We start from the raw sequence: 7,201 nt of genomic DNA on the forward strand, positions 1-7,201 counted from the left end.
GGGCCCTGGTCTATAGTAGTGCACTGTGGTCCCTGGTCTATAGTAGTGCACTGTGGGCCCTGGTCTATAGTAGTGCACTGTGGTCCCTGGTCTATATCCTTTAAAAAAAACAATTTTACAACAAAATAAATACATATTTGGTCATATTGAGCCCGTTCTGGGTCCGGGTCTGCTTATTGAGTATGAGCAGGCCTGGGCAACTCCAGTCCTCCGGATCCTGATTGGGTGTCAGACTTTCCCTCCATCCTATAGTAAACACACCTGATTAAACTAATGACATTCTAAACGGATTAATTGGTTATTGGAGTCAGGTGTGTTAGCTGGGACTGGGGTAAAACGGTGACACCAATCAGGCCCCTGAGGACTGGAGTTGCCCAGGCCTGCTGTAGAGCAACAAGAGAAAGGGGAAGTTAGAGAAGCCCTCAGTACTGTCAACTCCACATCTGTTACAGGAACAGTGTGCAGTTCAGTTAAACAGTCTCCAATTCAAAGAGCAGCAGTTAGAAACGGATGTGGTTTAAGTACAGTCAACTGATGAGTTCACATTGGATGAGTGCAGATGTGGCCGACTAGACTGTTATCCTGTTGAATCTAAACCCATGCAGGACAGTCCTAAGCCAGTGTTATCCTGTTGAATCTAAACCCATGCAGGACAGCCCTAAGCCACTGTTATCCTGTTGAATCTAAACCCATGCAGGACAGCCCTAAGCCACTGTTATCCTGTTGAATCTAAACCCATGCAGGACAGTCCTAAGCTGTTGTTATCCTGTTGAATCTAAACCCATGCAGGACAGTCCTAAGCCAGTGTTATCCTGTTGAATCTAAACCCATGCAGGACAGTCCTAAGCTGTTGTTATCCTGTTGAATCTAAACCCATGCAGGACAGTCCTAAGCTGTTGTTATCCTGTTGAATCTAAACCCATGCAGGACAGTCCTAAGCTGTTGTTATCCTGTTGAATCTAAACCCATGCAGGACAGTCCTAAGCTATTGTTATCCTGTTGAATCTAAACCCATGCAGGACAGTCCTAAGCTGTTGCACATATCAGGAGTCAGCCGTATACATGAATAAAGTATAAACATATATTGTCCGTCCGTCCGTCCGCCTGTCTACCTTCCCTTCTGTCTCTTCGTCCGTCCATCTGTCCATCTGTCCGTCTGTCTGTCTGTGAGGCTGCGTTCACACAGGAATTCCAATTCTATATATTTTTCCCCACTAATTAGTCTTTTGACCAATCAGATCAGCCTCTTTTGCCAATAATTGGGCACCAGATCAAAGCTGAGCTGCCTGTGTAAACGCAGCCTGAGCTTCTCAGAAGAGAGGTATGGATCTGAGAAGAGTTACATGTTATATATTGTGCTCTGTAAAACACTGCCAGCGTTCTCAGTCCAGGACACTTCTCTACCAGAGGAAAACAAGCAAGCTCATTCACGTTAGGTCTGGAGGAGCCGTACATGTATCTTCCCCTTGTGACATCCAGACTGCCTGTTAGTTGTTTACTGTAGTCTGTGTTTGGCTAAAGGCTGTTCCTGTACTAGACCACAGTGGTCTATAGGGCACCAGGCAGGAGCGCCACAAACTAAGACAACCTTTCTGACTCCAGAGTAGTGTGTTTGTGTGTGTGTATGTATTTAGGCGTGTGAGTGTTTGTGTTTGTGTGTGTATTTAGGCGTGTGAGTGTTTGTGTTTGTGTGTGTGTGTGTATTTAGGAGTGTGAGTGTTTGTGTTTGTGTGTGTTTGTGTGTATGTATTTAGGCGTGTGAGTGTTTGTGTGTGTGTGTGTGTATGTATTTAGGAGTGTGAGTGTTTGTGTGTGTGTGTGTATGTATTTAGGAGTGTGAGTGTTTGTGTTTGTGTGTGTGTGTGTGTATTTAGGCGTGTGAGTGTTTGTGTTTGTGTGTGTTTGTGTGTATGTATTTAGGCGTGTGAGTGTTTGTGTGTGTTTGTGTGTGTGTGTGTGTGTATTTAAATCAAATCAAATCAAATTTTATTTGTCACATACACATGGTTAGCAGATGTTAATGCGAGTGTAGCGAAATGCTTGTGCTTCTAGTTCCGACAATGCTGTAATAACCAACAAGTAATCTAACTAACAATTCCAAAAAAACTACTGTCTTATACACAGTGTAAGGGGATAAAGAATATGTACATAAGGATATATGAATGAGTGATGGTACAGAGCAGCATAGGCAAGATACAGTAGATGGTATCGAGTACAGTATATACATATGAGATGAGTATGTAAACAAAGTGGCATAGTTAAAGTGGCTAGTGATACATGTATTACATAAGGATGCAGTCGATGATATAGAGTACAGTATATACGTATGCATATGAGATGAATAATGTAGGGTAAGTAACATTATATAAGGTAGCATTGTTTAAAGTGGCTAGTGATATATTTACATCATTTCCCATCAATTCCCATTATTAAAGTGGCTGGAGTTGAGTCAGTGTCAGTGTCAGTGTGTTGGCAGCAGCCACTCAATGTTAGTGATGGCTGTTTAGCAGTCTGATGGCCTTGAGATAGAAGCTGTTTTTCAGTCTCTCGGTCTCAGCTTTGATGCACCTGTACTGACCTCGCCTTCTGGATGATAGCGGGGTGAACAGGCAGTGGCTCGGGTGGTTGATGTCCTTGATGATCTTTATGGCCTTCCTGTAACATCGGGTGGTGTAGGTGTCCTGGAGGGCAGGTAGTTTGCCCCCGGTGATGCGTTGTGCAGACCTCACTACCCTCTGGAGAGCCTTACGGTTGAGGGCGGAGCAGTTGCCAAACCAGGCGGTGATACAGCCCGCCGGGATGCTCTCGATTGTGCATCTGTAGAAGTTTGTGAGTGCTTTTGGTGACAGGCCGAATTTCTTCAGCCTCCTGAGGTTGAAGAGGCGCTGCTGCGCCTTCTTCGCGATGCTGTCTGTGTGAGTGGACCAATTCAGTTTGTATGTGATGTGTATGCCGAGGAACTTAAAACTTGCTACCCTCTCCACTACTGTTCCATCGATGTGGATAGGGGGGTGTTCCCTCTGCTGTTTCCTGAAGTCCACAATCATCTCCTTAGTTTTGTTGACGTTGAGTGTGAGGTTATTTTCCTGACACCACACTCCGAGGGCCCTCACCTCCTCCCTGTAGGCCGTCTCGTCGTTATTGGTAATCAAGCCTACCACTGTTGTGTCGTCTGCAAACTTGATGATTGAGTTGGAGGCGTGTGTGGCCACGCAGTCGTGGGTGAACAGGGAGTACAGGAGAGGGCTCAGAACGCACCCTTGTGGGGCCCCAGTGTTGAGGATCAGCGGGGTGGAGATGTTGTTGCCTACCCTCACCACCTGGGGCGGCCCGAATTTAGGCGTGTGAGTGTTTGTGTTTGTGTGTGTGTGTGTATTTAGGCGTGTGAGTGTTCGTGTTTGTGTGTGTGTGTATTTAGGCATGTTTGTGTGTGTGTGTGTGTGTATGTATTTAGGCGTGTGTGTGTGTGTATGTGTATGTATTTAGGCGTGTGTGTGTGAACTTACGTGCATACATGCGTGTGTGTGCTTCTGTGTGCGTGTGTGGCTAGTAGTGTCCCATGCTAAGGTCAACAAGCTCTCACAGTCTCACTACAGAATTAGACGTTTTTGCACTTTTCTCCAAACGTCAAATTTCGAAGTTGAGAGTTAAGGTTTAGGATAAGGTCAAAACATTCATTAGTCATTCATTCCAAACACACAACCATCTGAACCGGGGTCATGGAATTACGCCCATCCACCACCCCCGTCTACAATGCCCTAGGAAAACCCAAACATCCTTGATGGCAATAGCGCTCACTGTTGCCCCCTAGTGGCTGGTTCTGAAGGCATTTCCCAATGTTCTCAGGACATGGACAGACGTCCAATTTCGATGTCAATCTTGAGCGATCTGCCTGGCTTTGGCACACAGGCTTTATTTAGCCGATAATACAATCAGCCTCTCATTTCCACCCAGACTCCGTCATGGAGCTTGTTCCAGGGAGTTAACAAGTCTGGCTTGTTGATGAGCTACAGGCTGGATATAACAAACAAACATGGGTTACTGGGCTGCCGAGTGGCGCAGCAGTCTAAGGCACTGTATCTCACTACAAACCCCGGTTCAATTCCAGGCTGTATCACAACTGACCCTGATTGGGAGTCCCATACGGCGGTGCACTATTGGCCCAGCGTCGTCCGGGTTTGGGTTGGGCCAGGGGAAGGCCGTCATTGCGAACAAGAATTTGTTCTTAACTGACTTGCCTAGTTCAATAAAAATTTAATTTAAAAAATGACTTACCTGGGAGGGGAGACACCTTGGTCACCTAGGAGATTCACCCAGGGTGAGGCTCGGCCATCACACTCGAATTCCCCAAATGTGGGAATCTAGACCGCATCATTTGTGGTGAAGGGTGGTAAGGTAGCCTTGCTAGACGTTAGAGTATCGGGCCAGCAGTGAAACGTTGCTAGTTCCAATAGCCTAGCAGACAAATGGAAAATATCTATGTGCCCTTGAGCAAGGCACTTAACGCTAATTATTATGTACTATGTATTTTTAAGCAGATTGATTGACCAATTGATGGGACGATCTAAACAGATTGTAACATATAGAAGTAGTGGTAGGTAGGTGCTGGGAGAGCATGTGGTGAGTCAGGGAGCCTGTTATACCGTAGGTTCCTATTATGCAGACAATTAGCAGACATACAGGTGTTAACCACGTTCTCCAAACTGTGGTAGGTTTAACTATACAGCAGACATACAGGTGTTAACCACGTTCTCCAAACTGTGGTAGGTTTAACTATACAGATATACCCCAGAGAGCCACAGTGGTTAAGAAAAGCAGGAACCTTGGAAGAAACCTAGAGAGGAACCAGGCTCTGAGGGGTGGCCAGTCCTCTCCTGACTGTACTGGGTAGAGAGGAACCAGGCTCTGAGGGGTGGCCAGTCCTCTCCTGGCTGTACTGGGTAGAGAGGAACCAGGCTCTGAGGGGTGGCAAGTCCTCTCCTGGCTGTACTGGGTAGAGAGGAACCAGGCTCTGAGGGGTGGCCAGTCCTCTCCTGGCTGTACTGGGTAGAGAGGAACCAGGCTCTGAGGGGTGGCCAGTCCTCTCTGGCTGTACTGGGTAGAGAGGAACCAGGCTCTGAGGGGTGGCCAGTCCTCTTCTGGCTGTACTGGGTAGAGAGGAACCAGGCTCTGAGGGGTGGCCAGTCCTCTCCTGACTGTACTGGGTAGAGAGGAACCAGGCTCTGAGGGGTGGCCAGTCCTCTCCTGACTGTACTGGGTAGAGAGGAACCAGGCTCTGAGGGTGGCCAATCCTCTCCTGACTGGGTAGAGAGGAACCAGGCTCTGAGGGGTGGCCAGTCCTCTCCTGGCTGTACTGGGTAGAGAGGAACCAGGCTCTGAGGGGTGGCCAGTCCTCTTCTGGCTGTACTGTACTGGGTGGCCAGTCCTCTCCTGACTGTACTGGGTAGAGAGGAACCAGGCTCTGAGGGGTGGCCAGTCCTCTCCTGACTGTACTGGGTAGAGAGGAACCAGGCTCTGAGGGGTGGCCAGTCCTCTCCTGACTGTACTGGTACTAGTAGAGAGGAACCAGGCTCTGAGGGGTGGCCAGTCCTCTCCTGACTGTACTGGGTAGAGAGGAACCAGGCTCTGAGGGGTGGCCAGTCCTCTCCTGACTGTACTGGGTAGAGAGGAACCAGGCTCTGAGGGGTGGCCAATCCTCTCCTGACTGTACTGGGTAGAGAGGAACCAGGCTCTGAGGGGTGGCCAGTCCTCTCCTGGCTGTGCCGGAGATTATAAGACTAAATGGCCATTAAGGCCAGATCGTTCTTCAAGATGTTAAAATGTTCATAGATGACCAGTCAAAAAGTAATCACAGTGGGTGTAGATGGTGTAAGAGGTCAGCACCTCGAGAGTTAATGTCAGTTGGCTTTTCATAGAAGAGCACATCTCCTTACCACCTGCCCCTCTCTCTGAATCACTGTGTGTGTGTGTGTGTGTGTGTGTGTGTGTGTGTGTGTGTGTGTGTGTGTGTGTGTGTGTGTGTGTGTGTGTGTGTGTGTGTGTGTGTGTGTGTGTGTGTGTGTGTGTGTCTGTGTGTGTTTGTGTGTGTGTGTGGTTGAAGGGAGAGCATAGAGCATATCTCCTTACCACCTGCCCCTCTCTCTGAACCACTGTGTGTGTGTGTGTGTGTGTGTGTGTGTGTGTGTGTGTGTGTGTGTGTGTGTGTGTGTGTGTGTGTGTGTGTCTGTGTGTGTGTGTGTGTGTGTGGTTGAAGGGAGTTTCCTCTTCTTGAGAAACCGAAACATACTTGCTACCTAACGTCTGCACACACACACACACACACACACACACACACACACACACACACACACACACACACACACACACACACACACACACACACACACACCTAGATTCCCAGAAGTGGAGGCCAAGCTGTAGATGACTGTTTGCTCAGTCCGACCCAGATATACATTTCTTTGTCACCTTGGCTCTTTGTTCATATGTAAGTGGTGTACACTGAGTGTACAAAACAATAGGAACACCTTCCTCATATTGAGTGGCGCCCCCTTTTGCCCTCAGAACAGCCTCAACGTGGACCAGCTTCACAGTGGAACGCCTTTGATAAAACTCAAAACTGACAACACTTGTAATGCTTATGTTGAGAACCATTGAATGACTCATTCACGCAGAACCAATGTTTTTAGTGAAATACCATGAGAACACTGACAACCATGAGAACACTTAGAACCATGAGAACACTGAGAACCATGATTTAGGTGCAATCTTACTGGCAGCAATATCCTTGCCTGTGAAGCCCTTTTTGTGCAAAGCAATGATGACGGCATGTGTTTCCTTACAGGTAACCATGGTTGATAGAGGCAGAACAATGATTCCAAGCACCAGACTCCTTTTGTTCCAGCCTCCTTCAGTCTATTATTCGACCTCAATCAGCATGACAGAGTGATCTCCAGCCCTGTCCTCGTCAACACTCACACCTGTGTTAACGAGAGAATCACTGACATGATGTCAGCTGGTCGTTTTGTGGCAGGGTTGAAATGCAGTGGAAATGTTTTTAGGGGGATTCAGTTCATTTGCATTGCAAAGAGGGACTTTGCAATTAATTGCAATTCATCTGATCACTCTTCATAACATTCTGGAGTATATGCAAATTGCCATCATACAAACTGAGGCAGCAGACTTTCTGAAAATTAATATTTGT

The 7,201-nt window shown here is 47.5% G+C and overlaps 1 pseudogene; it reads left to right on the forward strand.

Moving 5' to 3' along the window:
• Positions 1 to 4,267: 4,267 nt before the first annotated feature.
• Positions 4,268 to 4,404, forward strand: LOC121844599 (annotated as a pseudogene).
• The last annotated feature ends 2,797 nt before the right edge of the window (positions 4,405 to 7,201 follow it).

Source organism: Oncorhynchus tshawytscha, unplaced genomic scaffold (genome assembly GCF_018296145.1).
Source record: "Oncorhynchus tshawytscha isolate Ot180627B unplaced genomic scaffold, Otsh_v2.0 Un_scaffold_1716_pilon_pilon, whole genome shotgun sequence".
Lineage (NCBI taxonomy): Eukaryota > Metazoa > Chordata > Actinopteri > Salmoniformes > Salmonidae > Oncorhynchus > Oncorhynchus tshawytscha.